This window comes from Ornithodoros turicata, chromosome 9 (assembly GCF_037126465.1).
Source record: "Ornithodoros turicata isolate Travis chromosome 9, ASM3712646v1, whole genome shotgun sequence".
NCBI classification, from domain to species: Eukaryota; Metazoa; Arthropoda; class Arachnida; order Ixodida; family Argasidae; genus Ornithodoros; species Ornithodoros turicata.
In genome coordinates this window covers 1,056,005-1,080,423 of record NC_088209.1, presented here as the reverse complement: position 1 = coordinate 1,080,423, position 24,419 = coordinate 1,056,005, and the positions used below count along the sequence as shown (strand labels likewise).

Sequence of the window (24,419 nt, the reverse complement as noted above, 5' to 3'; positions counted from 1 at the left end):
CAACGACCTCCTTGAAAAAGCCTGTTAACCGCATCGTTCCCTCTGTGAACGTGACGTGTAACTCCGGGATGTAATTATATGTAAGGATGCGTTTCACTCCCTCGAGAACTGGATGCAGCTCCTCACGAATGAACCAGAGTCTCATGACCAGTTGTTTGACAAAGAGGTGCTGTAGGCCGAGGCCTCCATCACGAAGTTTTCGAAAAAGATAGTCGCGACGCATCCTCTCAAATGTAGAGCACCAGATTGTGGTGGCAAAAATCCTATGACAGGCGTGCACTACTTTGCGCGGGCATTGCAAGACTTGCAAAAGGTAAACCAGTTTAGCAGCTAGAAACACGTTGCATACTGTCGCTCGCTGAAAAATTGAAAGGTCTTTCTTCCTCCAGATGAAAGCGTGTTTCCTTATGTTGTCGAGCCTCTGGGACCACATTCTACTCGGGTTCCTGGTTTCTTGCAACGGGACACCAAGATAACGAGGGTTTTGTTCCTGCCACGGAATTCCGCAAAAAGCTCCAGGTGTTGTCGCCCAGTGGCCGCACCAAAGGCCTAAGGACTTGTCTTTGTTTACACGCGCTCCAGACGCTTGGCCAAACAAATCAACTTGTTCCATGACATTCACTACGCTAAGCTAAGCTAACACGCCTTCTCAGCCACTTCCAGGGTGCGTCAACTGAAGGGACAAACCAGCCACTCTCTCTCACTTATCCTCCTTTCACTCTTACATTTTTGCTCACTCATACACACATTCATACGACGGGAACGACGCAGGCGGCAACTGTTGAACATGAGGGAACTGATGTTCTGAGGCTGGAACGACATAGAAGGGACAAACACATACAAAGCCTCAATTTGCCTAAGAAATTAACGATGAAGGATGAAAGTCACTGAAAAGGTTAGCCAGCTGTAGGAGTCGAACCCACATCTTCTGGATTGCCGGTCCAGGGCTCTACCAATTGAGCTAAGCTAACACGCCTTCTCAGCCACTTCCAGGGTGCGTCAACTGAAGGGACAAACCAGCCACTCTCTCTCACTTATCCTCCTTTCACTCTTACATTTTTGCTCACTCATACACACATTCATACGACGGGAACGACGCAGGCGGCAACTGTTGAACATGAGGGAACTGATGTTCTGAGGCTGGAACGACATAGAAGGGACAAACACATACAAAGCCTCAATTTGCCTAAGAAATTAACGATGAAGGATGGAAGTCACTGAAAAGGTTAGCCAGCTGTAGGAGTCGAACCCACATCTTCTGGATTGCCGGTCCAGGGCTCTACCAATTGAGCTAAGCTAACACGCCTTCTCAGCCACTTCCAGGGTGCGTCAACTGAAGGGACAAACCAGCCACTCTCTCTCACTTATCCTCCTTTCACTCTTACATTTTTGCTCACTCATACACACATTCATACGACGGGAACGACGCAGGCGGCAACTGTTGAACATGAGGGAACTGATGTTCTGAGGCTGGAACGACATAGAAGGGACAAACACATACAAAGCCTCAATTTGCCTAAGAAATTAACGATGAAGGATAACGTTCCAGACTCAGAACATCGCTGTACCCATCAACTTCATATAATGAATAATACGAGTAACATAAAGGTCAAGTAGGCCACTGTACAATGCAAAACAGACATATCTTGCGTTGTATGACTCATTGTTATTGTCATTGTTATGTTTGCACGTTCATGAAAGCTGCTTTGCTATTGAGAAGACGTAATTGTGTAATTGTGTGCTCCAAATGCTGTAGGGTCCTCCCCTGCATCCCAAGGACCATTGGCGCTTCTTTCATGTGTTTTCTTTTCTTCCTTTTGTGTGACGTAGTGCTGCGCAACAAGTCGAGGAGTGTACAAGTGTTGTACTTGCACATAACTTCATTTTGATATCTCACATCTCACGTTTCGCGTGTAATGGGGTAGTGTACTGTTCTCCGGCGGTGAATCACCCCAGGCCATAGTCATGATCTATTTGTTGGTGTGCACAATCAAAACAATATCGATGGTTCCTGCTTTTCTTAACCATATATGGTGAAGAAATGTTGCAGTATGAAGTCACAAATGACTGAGCGGTTGAACTGGCCATACTGTTAGTCATATGTGTATGCATTGACAGTTTCGAAAGTTCGAAACCCTTTCTTTCAGTTCAGAAGCATGTCTCACAAGCAGGGTAGACATGTAGTCAGATATTGCAAGAACAATGGAATGTGTAAACAATTTTCATTGCAAATCATTCTGGAGTACAAACCAAGGCTATCGCACGGTGAGGACAAGCACTGGTAGTTGTGTAATGCACTTTGGAATAGTCTGTTCAGCTTCACCATAGAGAGGTTTATTTTGTACTGTGATGACCGCTCCCGGTAGGAACGACAGCACACGAGATAGGGGTACCTTTGGGGTAGTTTGTGGAAGGAACGAGGCCAACACCAGTAAATAATGGGCACACAATTTAATCTAACACTAGAGATCTGTGCACAGGCTGCCGGCTCACCACAATTGGACGTTGTCCTTGGGGCACAATCTGTGACGGCACAGTGTTGATGGACGCTGTCGAGCTGCTTGTTGAGAGGATCCACAGTCTGAAGTCCGTTTCGGGCCTTGCGACACCAGTTGTTCCGGGTTCCCCGTCCGAGCGATGACTTCTTGCTGCAGGCGGTTCTGTGACGAGTCTTGGTCGTCCGCCCTCACTTCTCCTCTCCTGGTTATGGAGCTGCTCCCCTTTTATGGACTCTCCGGTCACCGTTCCCACTCACATCCCTTGCTTAGGGAAAAGCCGGCCAAGTAATGAAACGGCTTCCTGGAATCGGCGGTTTCGTGTGAAGTCGTGATCGCCTTCCCTCTTCCCATCTGTCGCTTCAGTTTACGTGCCCTGCTAGCCTCCGCAGGCCACGGCTATTCCCTGCTTTGGGAAGAGTCGGGAAAACAGGGAAATTGCTAAAAAGAGAGTTTTCTCCGCACTATATCTTCGTGCTAGACGTTGGTTCGTCAACAGTTGACTTGGCTCTGGGTGGGGGCGTTCAAACAATGTCGTGCTGTCCATTCTTTCAAACGGCCGCTGTCACTCCAGGGGTGCTCATACACACACAAAAAAGATGCTCGTAGAAGTATACGACTGGCCTGCTCGATGGGCACATCTGGAGAGCCCATTTAGTTATTCTAGGAACCTCACTTCCTAGGAACATCACAGTACCACGTTTTTCACCTATGTTTAAAAAAAACAATAAAATAACACGCCTTTTGCCCTGAGCATGGATTTGTGCTTCATTTCTATATGGCGGATAGCGGTTAAGACCAATGTGTGTATTACCGCAGTTTTAACTCCTCCTGTGTCCTGAAAGCTTTGCGAACCTCATACAAATATTAAACGTGTCAAACAAATGCTGATTACATTATCCAAGTAGATTTTATTCCCGTCGTTCTTGCTATATATTCAGTTGCTGCGCGGAGAGCTGGCATTTAGTTCATGTTGACAGGGTGGTAACACGTATACTTTCCTTCCATACAGCATACGAGCAGTGCAAATGTGAAGCTTGATGTGATGAATGTGAAATTAAGTCGAAGAGAAAAAAAAAAACATACATCGTGCGCATATCAGTGCCTAATACCCCCGTATTCTTGAACCCTTGGAGTGTCCTCTGTGAACTGAGCAACTGTAACTGGAATTCTTCTAAAACTCAAAGGTGTGCATACAGGTTCATAAAAAGTACCTAATATTCAATTTTAAATTAAAGTCAGCAACACAATTCAGAAGTGTTTGCAGCTGAATTAAAAGCGGTAATATGCATGTTTGTGGGTTCAAAACGGAATTATTGTCTCCGCATAAAATATGTGGTAGCCGCGGAAACGGCCTTTTTTAGTTTAATTTCGATAGCTCGTTCAGTGCGTGACGCTTCTGGAACTGTTCTGGAACTGTGACGCTTGTGTCACTTCTGGAACCTAAAAATAAAAATTCACAATAAGAACATCAAGTCATGAGAGTATGCAAGCAAAGCAATGCAATATCACTCGCAGAGGCTGATACTACTACATAAGCTGCCGGTTTCACAAGATTAACATTGACTGTGACTCAGAATACACATTTCATTCATCGTACAACATAGATATTAAACTTTCCTAATAAATGGAAGCTTCCCATACTCATCACCTGAAGCAGATTCCATAGAGCTGCTTTTCTCCACTTGTGAGAGAAATTGAGCGCTCGGTGTTGGACAAAGCCGAATAGGGCTATTCTGTTGGAAAGCTGCCTCCTTTGCTCTCTCTGGCTCACAAAAATGACGGTGAGTGCATGCTGGGTTGCATGAGACCAGGAAGTTGGGAGAAACTTTATCTGTAAGAACATAGCAGTGAACTTTAAAAGTTAGAAGGATACCGTGGGTTGCTGGTGGGGCCTAAGGAGTTCTGGTACATCACTGCCGGCCGCGGTTCATACATGTTCCAACGCACATTTGTCGAATCGAATGGCTGAAACCCGCTGAAAGAACGCGGAAAAAGCGTACTGGTGTACATAGTTTTTGTTATATTGTTGAAAGTTTATCCCCGAATAGCGCAAGCGATATCTCGTGAGATGATCTGCGCTTTATTGTACGTGCTTCCATTCCGAGTTTATGTTTACAATGAGTCATCTAGATCTCGCGCGTTTCGACGGTGCTCAGTCTGATCTTACTCGAGCCACAGCACACCAGGAGCCACTTCCGGGCCTATTGCATCAATACACCAAACTTTTGGGGGGCCACATTCGAGATGAAGTGAAAAGGAATGCTTATCTGCTCATCCGGCACGTCGGTGGTGTTCATTTGCTCATGGAACAATGTGGGCACAGCATAGTGCTTTAGCCTCTTTTGTTTTGCGTACACTCCGATCCGGGATCGTAACAATAAGTCCGCCTGCACGTACTCATCGTCGGCAAAATGCGAGGCAAAGCGTGGCGAAAGTGCAATTCTTCTGCCACGACAGGAAGCCTGTCGGCGATTTCGTTTCGTTTTGCGTCCCTTTCCTTGAGCTCCTGAAATGAGAATTATGGGCTCACCCCAGCCGATTTTGGGGCAGTCAGGAACACCATGACGTGTTCCTGAACTCAACCATGTGTTCCAATTTCACCACTGAGCGAAACTCGCAGCACTTTCGAAAAAACAGGATGTTTGATACAGGTAACCATGCACGAGGCCATCTCCGAAGCAGACGACATGTCCGAGAGAAAATGGGGGAACGGCGTCCGCGCATTGTTACTGTTAGCTCCTGCGTCACAACGATGTCATCGGAGGTGTCGCTGATCGAAAAAGCTCGTTTGTTTAGTACCTTTCTCAACAGAGAGAATCCGCCGTGAAATCTATTTTCGGATGATGCCAAACATTATCGTAAGCATTTCCTACCCATGTCTCCGGATGCGATAGTCCTTTTAAGCGTACTGGGAATTTTCGTTGAGAACGCCTGGAGTACGCGCTGCGGGGGTCATGTGACGCGCGTTTTCTGCGGCCGACCATGATATTGCTCGCTCGCGTTTTACTTCTATGTTATAGATGTCCCCGGAGGGTCTGCCGTGGTCCGCCCTTAATAGCTGCCGATGTCTAACACGAATTCATTGCCAAACACACAAAGTGCATGTTTGTTGTTCAAACTCACTATGTACGGTCATCTCCACGGAGCATCTGTGTTGCATACAAAGCACTGCAAAAGCGTGTATCTTCGTGAGCCTACCGGGAACCCGAGATGGAAAAAATACGAGGGACTAGGGACGTCACATTCGGACGAAGTTCGGTCTCCTTACTTCTCCTTCGTGTTTCAAGTGCGCCATGTTGTAGTGTGTAGGACCAGTGATGGCGACCACTGGTCCATGCTCACGTCCTGTCGCCTACTCTATACATTCGGGAGCGTACATCGGCCCGCCGTTTTCTGGTAGACACTGGCGCCGGGGTGAGCGTCCTTCCCGCGCGTCGAATCGATCGCCGACAATCGCCCTTGTACCACCTCACCGCCGTCAAAGGCTCGAAGATCCCTTTCTACGAGCGGCGCTCTCTCACATTAAATCTGGGCCTCCGGCGTGTATTCTGTTGGGTTTTCCTGGTTGCCGACGTCACGCATCCCATCATGGCCGCCGATTTTCTCAACCACAACCACCTTTTGGTCGACATCCGCAATCCCAGGCTCATTGACCCCACCACGAACATGGTCGACTCCGGCATACGCTTCTCATTACCATAATTCGGCGTGGCTTTTTTCCAGGACGACAGCAACCCCATCCTTGCCATTCTCAAGGATTATCCACAGCTTATCCGTCCGCCCTATTGGTCCAAGCCCGAGTTGCACAACGCCGTCCACCACACAGAGACGAAAGGTCCTACTGTGTTCACGCGCCCGCGCAGACTACCTCTCGAGAAGCTAAATTTGGGGATTAAAGATTCCTGGCCGGATCCAGCCCACCAACGCTCTGCGATCAAAGCTCTTTTGACCTTTCTGGACACATGAAACTCCTCATTCATCATCTTAAAATAAAGTTGTTACTGTTGTTGTATTCCGTTCTAGTGCACACTGTAGTCGTAGTCACAAAAAGATCATTTATAGCTGCAAACCAGGTCATAGATTATGTGGGTAGTCTTATAATATCCCTTTGTTGTGCGAAGAATAGTTATATGCATAAAATCAATTTGTAGCTACAAACGAGAAAATAGTCATAACAGGTCAAGAAACATTCAGGTATCCTAAATTACCCCATGTAGTTCAAATAGTACACAGAGTCATAAAAAATCATATTGTTGTAAGCACGGGTTTAGTACAGCCTGTATATTAGTTTCATAATAAATTTTCCTTTAACAACAATGAAATAGTGAAAACAGGTTATAGATCATGCATGTTGATGATGATGGTGATTGGTAGGTTTCTGGCGCAGCGACAAGATCATGCATGTGCTCCCATACTATAGCATAGTAGTGCATTTACCAGCGCTAGTCAATTTATAGCTGCAAACGAGGAAATAGTCATAACTGGTCATGGACATTGCAGGTAGTCCCATATGTCGATGTACTGTACTAATGTACGCACGAAACTTGAGTTCGCCTCCGTAGTATGGAATGGATCATCGAACAGTTCTTCTGCTCAACTTGAATGTTTGCAGCGGCGTCTTGTGCGGGTCGTGTACGATAGATCTTTTAGGAGAAGTTGTTATTTTGACTATTTGTCAATATTGTCCAGGATCGGTGTGGGCACGCTGTATGGTAGGAGGTGTGTGCGTGACGCTGTCTTCCTATTTACAGTTATCAATGGTATGTTGTCTTGTCAGGAATTTTTATCTTCTTTGTCGTTCAAGGCTCCGCTTAGGCGTTCTCGACTGTTACTGCTCTTTTATCCGTTGATGCCGTCCATTATGTCCCCGTCGTCCAGGCTACAATTAAGATTTAACTCTTTACCGTACGATGTTGACCTTTTTGGTAGTGTTACCTTGTATAAGACTTCTCTTGTTGACTACTTAGAATATTGTCTTCCATGATGATTGGTGTTTTATTTTAAGTCCAACATTTTAAGGATTTTAGCTGTTATGTGCACTTTCTAAGAATAAAATAATAATAATAATAATAATAATAATAATAATAATATTACCAAACAATAGTGCATGCAGGAAGCCAGAAACAAGGAAATAGTCATAACAGGTCATACAGCACACGCATAGTCCTATACCATCCGACTGTGGTGCATAGAGTAATCTTGGTCATAGAAAAGTCAATTTATACCCATAAACAAGGCAATGGTCATATACATAGATACATACGTCTTTATTTCCATCAGAAAGATGGGAGGAGACGAGGCTAAAAGCTTCGTAGCTTCAGAGGTGCCTCGACTCCTCAGTAGCAGCAACTGCGAGGGCCATAGAGATTCAATGTAAATTCAAGACAGGAAAGATAACAGTAAAACCGGAAGGAGAAAAAATGAAAAAGTGGTAACACTGCATTAATCAATTAGACACAGAACACTGGTTACTACAATAAGGCACACCAACAGCAATACCGCACTGTAGCTTGAAAACAGAAAAGAAAAGCGTGCATCTTTTTATAAAGACAGCTGCACATATCAGGATGGCAAAAGCATTATCGGGATATTGCGTATGCGACACAATGCGACACAAAACAAACACATATCAAAAAAGGGTAATGATATTGCGGAACAAAAATTGTTTTAATTCACGAAAGTACATCGTAAATAAGTGGGTGTTATGAAGGCTTAGGTGATTTAAGAGACGTAAGATAGACGCCTCAAGTCTTTGACGTCCGTAATTTGTCCTAGAGAATGGTTCAGAGAACAGTTCACTGTTACGAAGAGTGTACTGTTTAATATTGTTGTGCACCAGTGCTTGCGTAAACAATTCACTGGGAAGGTTTAAAGATTGTTTGTATGTTAGTGCTAAGCCAAAGGGATACTGCTGGAAGATTGGTAAGACGTTATATTCCGGAAAAAGAGGCTGTGCGGGTGAGTCATACGGCGCCGCATCAATGAAACGGAGAGCCCTTTTTTGAAGAGTAAATAACGTTTGCAAAGACGTGTTGGTCGCCGACCCTCATACAAGATTACAGTAGGTTAAGCGCGAATGGAATAGTGCCTGATAAAGTAGAAGTTTGCACCATGGTGGGAGTAACGACTTTTATCTGTTGGGCGAACCGAGTGTCCGACTAATCTGAGAAGCGACATCAGAAATATGGTCGGACCACAAGAGATTACTATCAAATGTGACGCCCAAGGTTTCTGATAGAGATATGAGGCCATAAATCGTGCAGGTAGTCCCATACCATCCCAAAGTAGCGCATCGAGTAGTTTAGTCATAAAAAGTCAATTTATAGCCATAAACAAGGAAATAGTGTTATGAGGTCACAAATCGTGCAGGTAGTCCCATACTATCCCATAGTAGTGCAGAGAGTAGGGATAGTCATAAAAATCAATTTATAACCGTAAACAGGGAAATAGACATATCAGGTCATAAATCATGTAGGTAGTCCCATACCATCCCATAGTAGCGCATAGAGTAGGCATGGTCATAAAAAGTCAATTTATAGCCATAAACAAGGAAATAGTCATGTCAGGTCATAAACCATGCAGGTAGTCCCATACTATCCCATGGTAGTGCATAGATAGGCATATTCACGAAAAAGTCAATTTATGGCTGTAAAGGACGAAATTGTCAAAACGGGTCATAAATCGTGCAGGTAGTCCTATACCATCCCATAGTTGTGCGTAGAGTAGGCATATTGATAAAAAGTCAATTTGTAGCTGTAAACAAGGAAATATTCATAACAAGTCATAAATTATGCAGGGAGTCCCATACTATCACATAGTAGTGCACTGAGCAGGGGTAGTCACAAAAGTCAGTGTATGGCTGTAAACGAGGAAATAGTCACAATAGGTCATAAATCACACAGGTGGTCCAGCACTGTCGCATTGTAGTGAAAATAACCCGATAATTTAGGATTAAATTCCGTGGCATAAGGATTAAAATTGGTAGCACCAGGATTAAATTTAAGAGAACAAGGATTAAATCCCACGGTATAAGGATTAAAAGTGGCGGCATAAGAATTAAATTCAACGAAACAAGGATTAAAAGTGGCAGCATGGGGATTAAATCCCACGGTATAAGGATTAAATTCCGCGGTATAAGGATTAAATACGACGGGAAAACCTGTAGTGTGTACTACAACAATTTAAAAACTTACATTTGTATCAATCCGATGCAGAATACACTGGCACAACACATCTTATTCTTTCATCTTCTAGAATTCGCGCTCGGGCGGCGTATAGCCTGCTGGCCAATACTAGCCCATCTCAGCGTCGTCTGTTTATGTGCGTGTGTCATTGGACAATCACACATTTTTAGTTTGCAGACGGCGTCTACAAGAGAGTATTGGAATTCTCTCTTGATGGCCGCGACACAAAGCGTCTGTAGCAGAAAGCGGGAGGCGCACATTGCGCGGTCTTACCGCAACAGACTTCGCGACGTGGCGAGGTGCTTCCCGAGTATTGGAACCAGATTTAAGGTGGCGACACTTTCGATGTGTGAAGTGCGCACCTCATGCAGTTCCAGGAGCTCAAAGTTTTTGATTCCATGCCGGGAAGAACTATTTCTTTTTCTTTTTTTTATTAATTGGGCGTTTACGTCGCGAAGCAACTGCGATCATGAGAGACTCCACAGCGGTCGGTCTCTGGATTGCTTTTTCCCACCTGAGGGTTCTTTAACGTGCGATGAAAGCTCATCACACGCCACCCCGTATTTAAAGGGACGGTCTCGTACCCCCTGCCCCTCTCATAAAGTGTATCATCCAACTGCCCTTTGTTGAAAATGCAATACAGCAAATTTACCCGATAAAGCACGTCACGGTTATAAAATAACCGAACTAAATTGATAAAGAAGGCAGAGCATGCCGCGATCTGTGTTGGCGACAACCCGAACTGTTACGTCGCCCTGCGGGAAAGTCCGCGATAGGATACAGAAATCGTCTGCTTTTGTGCGCGCCAGTGCACCTGCATGAGCAGACGACTTTCAGAAGTGACTGGGGACCGCGACAACTCTTGTAGATTTTGTTTCAGTTCTCGTGCGAAAAACGCACATTCTAAGAAGTGCCCACATGGTGGTTTAGAACAACTATGTTAACCACCAGAGGTAAGTTAAAAAGTTGCAGAACAGCCCCACTCACAATCACATATCTGAAGTTGCAACCATCTGCGCGCATTACAGCTCCGACGAAAAATATATTACGCGCGCTGCCATTACACTCCCCGTTCCACACTGATCATGTTTCGAAATGAAGTGTCGCTGACGACGTACATGGAGAAGGAGTGCATGTACATTTAAAAAAACGCATTAAATACTGGGGGAAAGAAAACACGTGACTTAGCTTCTGCGTATCCCATTGTGTGCCACATTATCGGAAACCCCACAGTCAATACACGAGCTACATTCTCCGCTCGTGGAGATATATGTCTAAGTGTCCCCATTTGGAAATCAAGGGGATTTAAACACATCGTCCTTCTGCAGGTTCCGATTGCCATGGCAACGGCGACGTACCCGCAGGCTGACGTCATGCGTGACGTTGCATGAGAGTGAAGGGCATGTTCCGTCGTCTGCTATTACGGCACGTTACGACAAATTCCTCGAAAACGACTTGCTTATTCTGAATGGAACTTTGACGGTTGTATGTGTACAGTACTCGTGAAGACAGTTGCGGCAAAGTTTCGGAATCGCCCCGGCTCTACGAGACCGTCCCTTTAACGTCTGTCGCGGAAGACGGCGTGTCTAAGCAACTTGTAACCTGCCACCAAGTTGCGGAGAACTATTGCCACTTGCGACGTATTGACGAAGAACAGATGCAAGAAGTGGGGTCGACCTCAGGAGAACTCTGGCGACATTCGTCCGGAAAGTTTGTCTTAGAACACAGGGATGTCCTCTGATAGCAGAGCCAGGATTCGTACCTACCAGTCTTCAGCACGACGTTCTCCACCACGGACGAGCGGATGCTGCAAAGGGGCAACATTTCTTTCAGCAACTATAGCCAACCGGCCAGCCAACCGGCCCCTGAAACCTCCACCAACTTGAGTTGCTGGTATTTTGCCTATAGGCGAAATTGTCGCAACACCAACAGAAAAAGTAGGGCCGGTTCATGTTTACTTTTAATTTACTGTGTCGCAACACAGTAAATTTTTTAACGCCCTTCCCGGTGTGAAAACGGTGTACTATGGGGACAAACCCGAATTACACTTATACTACACCACTAAGCACCCGTGCTAGTGTAAAAGGGATGTAATGTACCAATGCACCCCGATCACACTTATGTTACACATCATGCTAAATTTTGGAACACTCATATCAGTGCAAAAGGGGTGTATGCCGCACAATGCTGAAAGCTCGTGTAGTTTTCTTTTTGATTGTGATAATGTTCGTAATATATATATACATAGATAACTTAGCACAGATGGACGCGAAAAAGATATAAACTACAAGTGATGAAGCGACTTGACAAGCCGTATAAGGATTAAAAATTCCTACTTTTATTACACTAAAAAATTTAATGGGAATTACTAGAAATATATTTACAGTCGTATTGTTAATTGTAGGACAACTGTAGTTACAGTTAGGGGTCGACGTTTCGGCAGTCAGCGCTGCCTTCAACACGACTAAACTTGAAAATAGGTAAGGAAGGTTTTACCCCTGGCTGAAAGGTTAACTGGTGCGGCTGACCACGAAATTAAAATGCATATGTGTATGTAATTAAATGGCTAACTATTGTGGGTGACTGTGAAATGAATATACGAAAAGAAAAAGTAGAAAGAACCAAAGACCATGAGCAGCTAGGAAAAAACAAGGGAAGTTTATTGCAGATTATGGGGGAAGTCGACGTTTCGAGGGCAGCAGCCTTCAACAGGGCTTGCAAATGGCGAAGGCAGGCTGCCGTTGCAGTGTCAAATTGCCCCCTTAATCTTTAATAAACCCCCCTCGTATTTTCTGTTTGTAATCTCGGATCCATTCTACCTTTTCCTTCGCACATATATATAATATGCTTATATAATACATACAAGTACATTTAAGCAGTGTTCATGCGAGAAGAGCGTACACGTGACATAATGAATGCTAAATCAAGCCTCCATAATAGGTTAAAGCGGAAGCGGAGCTTAGCTAGCTAAGCTCTTCTGAGCTCTTGGAGTGCACAGCTAAGCTCGAGACCAGCTCCCGTGGCATAGTGGTGAAGATGATCGCTTTTCACGCCGGTGTCACGGGTTCGAATCCTCTCACCGGCTGTGTTGTCTGAGGTTTTCCCTGGGTTTTCCGAAGACTTTCAAGACGAATGTCGGCACAGTTCCCCCTAAAGTCGGCCCAGGACGCACACTAACCCCCTGTCCCCCACTCCTTCCTGCTGTCCTCTCTTCATCTATCCACGTCTATACACCGCTCATAGCCACAGTTGCTTCGCGGCGCTAACACGGAAATAAAAAAAAAACTCTAAAGGCCCGTTCCGACATACAGCGCTTTGCTCCAGAGCACTGGGAAATAGCGCTGTTTTTCCCTCCTCTCCCGGCTGCCACTCGATAGAAAACAGCTCTTGGCGAAGTTGAGCTTCGGTGAACTTTCCCATCGCTGTATCCCAGCGATAGGTTCCCTGAACCAATGAGAACGCGGCGCCGCGTTCTCGTGACGGGGCTGCCTTTTTTTCCCGCTTCTTGTCGCCGTGACTGCACGAAGGCCTAGTTGCACGTTGCTGAGACAAGCGCTGCAAGTGCGAACGCCACAGTGGAAATACAGCGCTGTTTTGCAGTGCTGTGGTGCAGCGCTGTGGAGCAAAGCGCTGTATGTCGGAACGGACCTTAATACTCTAGATAGCTAAGATGCTCGCACTAGAAAATGTCCTTTTTTCCGAACCTGCCATTTTTGGGTCAATACACCCAATAAACACTAAACACTTTTGGGTGTAATATGTGACGCCCCTGTTACACCCGTCATTGGGGTGTAGCATTTACACCCATAAGGGTGTGTGTTATCTAACACTCATTTTAGACTCATAGGGGTGTATATAAATTTACTGTTAAGTTGTCGTGCGCCGGCCATTCAGCGAGAGGAGCAGTGCCACGTGATTACCGATGGCGTGACGTGATTTCGTTTCCTGCAGTACTGCCTGTCATGGATTCAGATCCTACACGCGTCACTGAGAAAAATAACCATCTTTTTGCCGCCCTCTGTGGCTCAGTCGGTCGAGTGTCCGTCTGCTGATCCCCAAGATTTTAGCTTCTTCCAAGATCTTTAACACAGAAGGCCTGTGACGCGAAAAGAGATCAATGTATAGATAAATCTAGAGATCAATGCGATAGATTTTACGGAAACATGAAGAGCATATAAAGAACTGATTACCGGGATGTCGTACTGTGATGTGCATGTCATTGCTGACCAACTTACATTTGGAAAGAGGCGAGAAACAAAGGGGCTTTTCGATGAATGTCTTATTTTAATTGTTCTTGTTCCTAGGAAACTCGAAGGTAGTGTTGTGCTTCTCTATTTGTATGTTCCAGCTTCAAAGCAACTACTTTCCAGGTAGTTCGCGTTAGGTCCAGGTAGTCTCACACTATCTCATAGTTAGTGCACGTAGTAGTCAAAGTCAAAAAGTTCATTTATAGGCGTAAACAAGGAAGTACTGATCACATGTTTTATATTATGCAGGTAGTCCCATACTACCCCACCACAGTGCATTGAGTAATCCTAGTCATAGAAAGTCAAATTATAGCGGCAAAGACGGAAATAGTCGATACAGTCCATAAATGATGCAGGCAGTCGCTTCACATCTCATTGTAGTGCATAGACCAGTAGCATAGCAGTGCGTGGCAGCAGTCACAAAAGTCAATTTATAGTTATAAACAAGAAAATAGTCATAACACCTCATACATCATGCAGGTAGTCCCATACGATCCCATGGCAGTGCATAGGGTAGGAACAGTCACAAAAAAGTCAATTTATGGGTGTAAACGAGGAAGTAGCCAAAACAGGCCGTAAATCATGCAGGCAGTCCCATACCATCGAATAGTAGTGCTTGGAGTAGCCATAGTCATAAAAAGTCAATTTATATTTATAAACAAGGAAATAGACAAAACAGGTCATAAATCATGCACGTAGTATCATAATATCGCATAGGAGTGCATTGAACAGTGATAGTCACAAAAAGGTAAATTTGTAGCCATAAACAAGGAAATAGTCATATCAGGTCATAAATCATGTATGTAGTCCATACCATTCCCACAGTAGCGCATAGAGTAGGTATAGTCGTAAAAAGTCAAGTTATAGCCATAAACAAGGAAATAGCCATATCAGGTCATAAACCATGTAGGTAGTCCCATACCATACCATAGTAGTGCATATAGTATGCATGGTCACAAAAAGTCATTTTATAGCCATAAACAAGGATATAGTCATATCAGGTCATCAGTCATGTAGGTAGACCCATACTATCCCATTGTAGTGCATAGAGTAGCCATAGTCATAAAAAGTCAATTTATACCCATAAACGAGGAAATAGTCATACCAGTTCATAAACCCTGCAGGTAGTCCCATACTATCCCATGGTAGTGCATAGAGTAGGCATATTAGTCAGTTTATGGCTGTAAAGGACGAAATAGTCAAAACGGGTCATAAATCGTGCAGGTAGTCCTATACCATCTCATAGTAGTGCATAGAGTAGGCATAGTCATAAAAAGTCAATTTGTAGCCGTAAACAAGGAAATGCTCATAACAAGTCATAAATTATGCAGGTAGTCCCATACTATCACATAGTAGTGCACTGAGCAGGGGCAGCCAAAAAAGTCAGTGTATTGCTGTAAACGAGGAAAAGTCAAAATAGGTCATAGATCATACAAGTAGTCCCTCATTGTCGCATTGTAGTGAAAAGAGTAGTGAAAAGATCACTCAAGAATTTAGGATTAAATTCCACGGCATAAGGATTAAAATTGGTTGCACCAGGATTAAATTTAACAGAACAAGCATTAAATCCCACGGCATAAGGATTAAAAGTGGCGGCATAAGGATTAAATCCAGGGAAACAAGGATTAAATCCAGGGAACAAGGATTAAAAGTGGCTGCATGAGGATTAAATTCCACGGTATAAGGATTAAATTCCGCTGTATCAGGATTAAATACAACGGGAAAACCTGTAGTTGCGAAGATATCGCTGGCGCTGCACAAGTGACGCTAGAATGATTGCTCCAAGAGGGCGTGTTCGAATACTCATCGATGAAGTCACACCTATGGCGCATACAAAGACGGCAACTGCCTTGATCTCGTCGCATGCATTTGTAAAGTCAGTCAGCGTCCGATTATTTTTACATTACTGTGAAACCGAGACGTAATGTGGAGACTTATCTATCTTATAAGCTACAGTTCTGCTGCAGTAACGACTTGAAAACTACTGCAAAGACACTGCTGGAATAAATTTTGCATAAGGCAGTCGCACGTCGCTCAGGATCAAATAGACTTTCTCTTCCTGCGATAATGTGACTCTTCTCCATCTACTCACTCGCAGATGCTTCAGCCAACCCGCACGAATTGAACGAGGATATCCACGTGGCTAAACACCGACGGTTGTACCCGGACACTGGTACGTTAATTCTTCCTGTTCTTCTTTTTTCATTTGTACGCAACTTCATCATTTCCTGAACTGAAATCTGTTTGGGACAAGAGAGAAACTGATGTTCTGAGGCTGGAACAAACATGGAAGGGACAGATGCGGGTTCGATCCCTACAGCTGGCAACCTTTTCAGTGACTTTCATCTTTCATCTTTCATCTGTCATCTGTTCGGGAGTTTGCCAGCGACCAACAGGGTGGACAATCGCTCTTGACAATGAAGCACCTCTTTAATTTTCACGAAAACAAAGATAGGAGAGAAAGACGAGAGTGTTAATGGACCATCTTACAATTGGGACTGCAATGTAATCTCCAGTTCCGCTGAATGTGATTGTTGACTTCTCTCCTCAATTACAGGCAGGAGGACACACCTCGAACTTTAAGTGTTGGAGGAACGCTGTGACCTTTCAAATTAGAATCAGTGGCGCTTCGCAGGGCGTATTGAGGTTTTAGAGCTAACGAAGGGCTAACACGAAGTTATGTCTGCGTCTGAATGCATTATACGCGTGTGACAAGAGCTCTGTCAAGAACTAGACAGAGATGACACATAATCAGCCATGTATTAGCGGTAGCTGACGCAGTGTTATAGTATCTCTCTCTCTTCGGAGCGTGTCGTGGAATATCCGAGAATTAGGGTCGCGCAGAATAGTAAGCGGCGGCTTCTCTTAAAAACCTCACTCTCCCTCGGCTCTTGGAATGTCACTTCTGGGTTGGCGGTGGACGTATACGTACAGCCAGGCACGTAAAAAAGCGCTCCCATAACATGACCATGTCACAAGTCCGACAAATGACTGAAAATCACGATATTTTCCAACAATTATTCACTGCGTATTGACTATGACAAAGAAATTCGTTTATTTAATACGTAGGGTTCCTCGTTTTCGGCATTTGTTCTTATGAAGATTCGTCGGACATTTTTCGGTATTTCTGAGTTTTATCAATCTCGGAAATTTCCGGCATTTTAAGACGTTTGTGCTAAAAATAGGTGCCACAGTTAGCGGATATTTCGGTAAATACTGTGTGGAATACAGTTAAATGTTGAAATGAAACCCACTTTCATATGACAAGCTCTTAAAAATGAACTTGAACTAGAAAAATGAACACCGCATAGCAGGCCCTAGCCAACAATTTGTTGAAAGCGGGAGGCGTACACCTTTTTTATGACGATTATGAACAGCATAAGAGCAGTAATAGGTATGGTGCAGTTAGCCCGTAGCAACGGCCCCCCACGCCCTTAGCAACGGCCAGGTGCGTCTGGGCCGATTTCACTCGCATATTTTTTGCCGCGCGTGGGGGGCGGCGCGATGGTGGAGGCGCTTATCGGCGGGCGGCGCGTGTGCGGAGCATAGGTCGGCGAATTCATTCATGATGGCCTTCACCGACTTCATTCACCATCACCTCATAGAGAATGATGTGATGTTGAATGAAGGGCATGATGTGATGTGAAGTTGAAGTTGAATGAACGGCATGATGTGAAGTGAAGTTGAAGTTGAAGTTGAATGAAGGGCTATGATGTGATGTGAAGTTGATGTTGAAGTTGAATGAAGGGCTATGATGGGGATTTGAAGTTGAAGTCCGCGTGATGGGTTTTGAAGTTGAAGTCTGTGTGATGGGATTTGAAGTTGAAGTCCGCGTTATGTGTTTTGAAGTTGAAGTCAGTGTGGTTGGATTTGAAGTTGAAGTCCGCGTGATAGGTTTTGAAGTTGAAGCCCGCGTGATGGGTTTTGAAGTTGAAGTCTGTGTGATGGGATTTGAAGTTGAAGTCCGCGTGATGTGTTTTGAAGTTGAAGTCCGCGTGATGTGTTTTGAAGTTGAAGTCCGCGTGATGGGTTTTGAAGTTGAAGTCAGTGTGGTGGGATTTGAAGTTGAAGTCAGCGGGATTGGTTTTGAAGTTGAAGTCAGCGCGTGTGGGTTTGGAAGAGTCCGTGTGTTGGGTTTTGAAGTCAGCGCGATGGTTTTTAAGGGGAAGTCAGCGGGATGGGTTTTGAAGCTGAAGTCTGCGCGATGAATTTTGAAGATGACGGATAGGTTTCGAAGTCCTCATAATAGCTTTTGAAGCCGACAATGTTTAGTCGATGTATGACGTTCACGTGTCGTGACTGTTACTTGTGCGAACACGTGCGGAGTGAATGGCAAATGTGTATTGGAGTGCACCGAGCGAACATAAACGCTTCGCGTTTCGTGTCTGGTGTGGGCGTATGGGCCTAACACTGCAGATGCCTGGCGGGCTTCCTCCCCCCCCCCCTTTGTTGTGTATCGGCGGTCGCAGGGAGGGAAAGTGTTTGGAACGCGTTACTCTCTGGCGTAGTGGGGCGCGAAGGGCAATGTCATGTAGGCGGAGGCAACTGTATGTTGCGAATGTGAGCGGTAGATTAGATCAAGATGCGATTTGGCGTTCTGCGGTCGCGCGGTCTGCCTGTTGCGGTTGTTCAGTTTGACTCATTTGCTCGCCTACAGCTATAATGTGCGTATATATGTATATTGGACGGGTTTGGATTTGAGCCACAACCTTCGGTCGCGTACGCGCGTTTTACTAGACGACAGTAGATTGCTGTCGTGCTGACGAAGTGTGCTTTATTAGGCTTATTTTGTGTCTTCTTAGATTGCTTATTTTTCTTTTGTGTGATTGGGATCCAAATAGGACAAGATCGGGCTGGCATTGTTTTTGTGGACGTCTTTTATTTTAAATGTAATACACAGAGGTTACTATAGGTCTCTTATTTATCTGAGGTGCGTAGGTCATGTTTTGGGAAATTATGTGTTCGGCACGCATGTAGCATCCATCGGACACAAGTGTTCCATCAGAGCACGCAGCTGCTATTTCTTAGATATTCATCGCCAATAAAGTACATTTCAGCAGAGGCGGGGAAGTTAATTACCACCCAAAAGTTGCTAGTTACGAGTTACGTCACTAAGCTAAATATTTAATGAAGTTACAACCTTCAAGTTATCAAAATGAAATTAAGTGAGAAATGAAAGTTTTTGCTACCATGCCGAAATTAAGTTGGGAGCGGAGTTCCGAATATACCTTGTCAATTGGGCACAAAGTGAGAATTGGAATTCCAAGTTCTGCGAGTTCCCATTTTCCGCGCACATTTCATAGAACCTTGCCAGTGGCCTTATCACCTTCCCCGTAAAAAACTGCACTCCACGCGCTCCAAACGAACGCTCTGCTGCGACCTAACTCAGAAGCACGTCGGAATTGCGTTTGCGTACATCCAGTACATCGCGCTGCAACAAGGCGGAGCAGACAGGATGCTGGCGCCGCGCACGTGGAAGAGGCGGGGTCACTGTCGTCGGATTTTTCAGCAGCAAAATAAAAAGAAAGGAGCCCGCGTTGTGAGTTCTGCCTGCTTGGACGTGAAGCGAAATAGAAATTTCTAACTTTGCTCATGATACTTTTGCGAAGTTACCTCAAAAGTGACTAACACTATGCAGTCAAGTGATTATGATGAGAGGTTGTTTCAAACATCAAATAAAAACAGGTTAGAGTTGGAATTGTTATAAACTGTGTCGACACATATTTATTTAGAGATTGTGAGAGACGAAAAGAAACTGTTTCACGGACTGCAAGTTGGTGGTCTCCCGGGCTCCTTGCAGTCTTCACTTCAATTTGCGCCTCACATTCTGTATCTATTACATGTGTCCAAACGCCTCGGTCGTTAAGAATTCACTTAGTGTTCGTCCGTATATACCCTCCTCGGAGGAAAAAGAATACAATGGGTTACACTTTTCCGAGGACAGATTCTCAGTTTTTGGTGTCAGTGATTTATCCAGACCATGATACATCTCTGTGACACCCCCCACCCCAAAGAAAAAAGTTTGTCGACACCCCCTGCAAAAAAGGGGGCTTGCCGTTTCAGCTGTAATGACATGTCGGTAATTATACGTGTAAAGCTGTTATCAAGTAGCGGCAATAATGACCACGCCCCCTGCTTGGGATTCCAGATGAACCACTGCAGTGGTGTATTGCATGAAAGAATTAGAGTAAAAACATATGTCCAGCGAAGGTGATTACAGGTCGCTGAATTCGCTCATGACGGCTATTTCCAGTGTGAGTAAGCATCATGTCACAAGAACCCATGTAATACTGAGTGGCTGGCCACGATGTATTCCGATGCCGAAGCTAATACCCCCGCGTCACGAGTGAAAAATGACGCGGCGGAAAAGCCAGACGTACGAAGCCACATGATCGTGCAATGTACTGGCAGACACGGCGATCGTACGAAGTCATACGAACGTTCAATGTGCCGGCAGGCAAGGATATCGTACGAAGCCACATGAACCTGCAATGTGCTATGCGCTCACTTAGCTGTCAACAACGGGCGCAACATTGTGCAACAACCCTACCGCGTAAGCAACATACCTCCCGCCGCCGTTCACATGCGACAGCGGAGGTCAAACGTTGCATCCCTCCCTTTCCTCCTTTCTTGGTGCACCGTGCTTCCAAGCCCAACCCAGAACAAGGCGACCGCACCCTCCAAACAGCATACCCCTCCTCCGCTTACGCTTTCGCCGCCACTACCAGGAAATCCACGCTAACAGGGGCGAGGAAGAGACGCCAACGCCGTAATCCTCCAGCAGCGAGCAGCCGGGCGCACCAACGTAGACCTTCGTTGGTATTCAACTTCAAAACCCCATCAGCGGTCACCCGAAGCCACATAAACGCGCAATGTGCTATGCGCTCACTTATCTGTCAACAACGGGCGCAATATTGTGCAACAACCCTACCACGCAAGCAATACATCTTCCGCAGTTCACATGCGACAGCGGAGGTCGAACGTGGCATCCTTCCCTTTCCTCCTTCATTGGTAAACCCTGCTTCCAAGTCCAACCGAGTGCAGGCAGACCGCACCCTCCAAGCAGCATACCACTACCAGGAAACCCACGCAAACACAGGCGAGCAGGACGCTAGCGTCGTAATCCCGCAGCCGGGCACAACCCAAGTAGGCCTTTCTTGGAGTTCAACTCCAAAAACCCCACCACCGACTTCAGCACCCATCATAGGAATTCAACTTCATAACCCCATCACAAACTTCAACTTCAAAATCCATCACCGACTTCAGAACCCATCATAGGAATTCAACTTCAAAGCCCCATCACAAACTTCAACTTCAAAATCCATCACCGACTTCAGAACCCATCATAGGAATTCAACTTCAAAACCCCATCACAGACTTCAACTTCAAAATCCATCACTGACTTCAGAACCCATCATACGAATTCAACTTCAAAGCCCCATCACAAACTTCAACTTCAAAGTCCATCACCGACTTCAGAACCCATCATAGGAATTCAACTTCAAAACCGCGATGGGATTTGAAGTTGAATTCTGATGATGGGTTCTGAAGTTGAATGATGGGTTATGATGTGATGGATTCTGAAGTTGAAGTTGAATGATGTGATGTGATGGATTCTGAAGTTGAAGTTGAATGATGTGATGTGATGTGATGGGTTCTGAAGTTGAAGTCGAATGATGGGTTATGATGTGATGAATTCTGAAGTTGAAGTTGAATGATGGGTTATGAAGTGATGAATTCTGAGGTTGAAGTTGAGTTACGGGCTCGTGATGTGATGGTTTATGACGGTGATGTGATGTGATGGGCTTTGCGGAAAACTGACCATGATGTGATGTTGAATGAATTCTTAGCAAAATGCCGACCTATGGTGCGGAGGGTTGTCCGCGCGCTTACCGGAGGTGGGAGGGCTGCGCGTGCGCTTACCCTCGCACATTTTTCAGCTTGGGCCGACTTCTTTCGCCGTTTTTCCACCTGGGCCAACTTCCCTCACAATTTTTTCCCGTTACAACAGGTGTGCGGTGGGCGGTTTGCATGCAAGTATAGGCATGCAAAGGATAGCCATACACAAAAGTACAAGTGAAAATATATTTATTAATGTCAACAGTGCCAAGAATTATAGTGTGACTCTGTGCGGAGGAGAAAAAACCAGCCCAAAACCTGAAGCAGAAGAAACACAATACAATACACGTAACAAAGAATATACTTATTAGAGGCACGATACAATAGCATTAAATAGGTATCATAGATCAAACACAAACTTTTTTATTAACGGTAATAATACACACAACATTTGAATCAATCTGAATTAAAATGGAGTAGCACTTTTAATCAAAGGTATTCTTAATCATTACAACTACAATCTAAGTTCGAGCACAATATGGCATCTAAGTTGAATATTGCAACATGACACAAATTGAATTAATCAGTTTATTTTAATATAGAACCAAACCGACATATCCTCCAACATGTAGGGAAATAATAGCTACACAATACCATATCAAAACGAGAAACGGACACCACATTTAGTCAAAGAGGATATTCTTAATCAATATGATTACAATGAAAATTACAAGCTGTATTATAAAAAGTATAATATTCCTATACGTGAGAACCATCATTCCAATAGCGGGAACTCCTGATAGCTGTATGTAATTAACTGTGAACAGCAAAGACCCTGGAAGACCATGGGACACGAACGACAAGAACGACACGAACACAAGAGGAAACAAAATATATAACACCACATTTAATAAAAGAAGGTACTCTTAATCGAAACAACAGAGGAGGAGAATAATCTATCATTTTAACTACCATAAAATCATTCTCGTGACATAATCTAATCAAACACTATACAATTTTCATTCTAAGTTTTCAAACCTTACTTTGTTTTATGAATCCAACACACACAAAAAATAGTTATGTTAAAAATGATGATGGTGGTGGTGGTGGTGATGTTAAAAGGGCTTGCCGTTGTCGGCCTCACGTATGTGGGCAACGTCACGACTGACGCCCTGGGGAAATGTGCGTCCTGGGCCCTGTTAAAAATGAACTTCACTCCTAGCCAGGCTCCTAGCCAACAACCAGCGAATGCTATCTGCCCTGATTTGTTGAAGAGGGGTGCCGATAGATGTATGTAATTAATTGTGAGCAGCAGAGACCCTGGAAGACCACGGAACACGAACGACAAGAACGACACGAACACAAGAGGAAATAAAATCTATACCACTACAAACAAGATGTTCTTAATTAATTTGATTACAATCAAAATTACGAGTTGTATTATAAGAAGTCAAATATTCCTATACGTGAGAACCATCATTGCAATAGTGTGAATATCTGTCATAACATTTCGAGCGCAATAGGGAATCTAAGTTTCATATTCCAACATTACACAACTTTTAATTAACCAATTTCTTATTAAGTGAACAGCATAGACGTAAGGAAATAACGAGAAACAACACAATCAACAGCTACAATTAATAGAGAGCAAAACCTGTGCACCATCCAACACATAGGAAAATAATAGCTAATCAATCTATCAAAAGGAGAAATATTACAAATTTAACACTCTAGCACAGACTTAACACTGAAGAACAGAGGAACACTCTAAGCGGCGCCACGTAAACAACAACAGAGGAAAATAATCTATCATTGAACCATCATAAAATCATCTTCGTGACTTAACCTAATCAAACAATATAGAATTTTCATTACTAACTCTACGAACCTTGATGGAGGTATCCAAGACGTAGAAAGTGTACACTGTTTTCATCTCGGTTTTCACTCTTTTCCTCAAAGCCGGGAGACTGTATGTCTCTATCTATACGACCAAAACGAAGCGACTGCGCATGCTTTATCACTCAAAGGGTTGGGGCTAAAATCCTTCTTCCAGCAAACAGGGCACTCTCAAGGTCAGATAAGATGGTACAAAGGCGATATATTTTATTGTACATCGCAAATAGATGTCGGCATTATTCGCAGGGATCACTATCTTTTCACATCCTCTCCTTGAAGCGGAAGTCTTTTGTTAAAGTGGATCACAAGTCGGCTAGGTTTCTACATAGCCGATATTTTATTGAACATGTGGATAGAGAGAGTCCAAAGTATTTCACGATAGAAGTAATACTCAATCAAAAAACGAGAAACAAATTTAATGACATCATTTCTGTGATAGCTTGAAATTCTATATAGAGGAACCACTCAGAAATATCAAATGTGAAATACAACTCAGAAACATGAGGCATTTCCATCATAGAGATTATTTTTACTAATGTCAGTCGAGTGAACAATTCAAACAAATGCGACACAATTAATACCTCATGCATACATAATGCACGACTCATAGAATATCGATCGAGTGAACACCTGAAACAAAGACAAAACAATAATTAATTCAGACAAATCATTTCTAAGCAGGCAGCGTCAATACACCACAGAATCTGTATAGAAACTTGTCATTTTCAATGAATAAACATAATCAACTAGTGGAT

At 44.2% G+C, this 24,419-nt stretch overlaps 1 long non-coding RNA gene across 1 annotated transcript in view; it reads left to right on the top strand.

Annotated features, from left to right (window-relative positions):
- The window catches only part of LOC135369177 (uncharacterized), a 113,087-nt gene that overhangs the window by 16,250 nt on the left and 72,418 nt on the right, over positions 1–24,419 (top strand). The window contains exon 2 of the long non-coding RNA XR_010414950.1: positions 16,028–16,102. This is a non-coding gene — a long non-coding RNA (uncharacterized LOC135369177). The remainder of the gene's footprint in view (positions 1–16,027; positions 16,103–24,419) is intronic.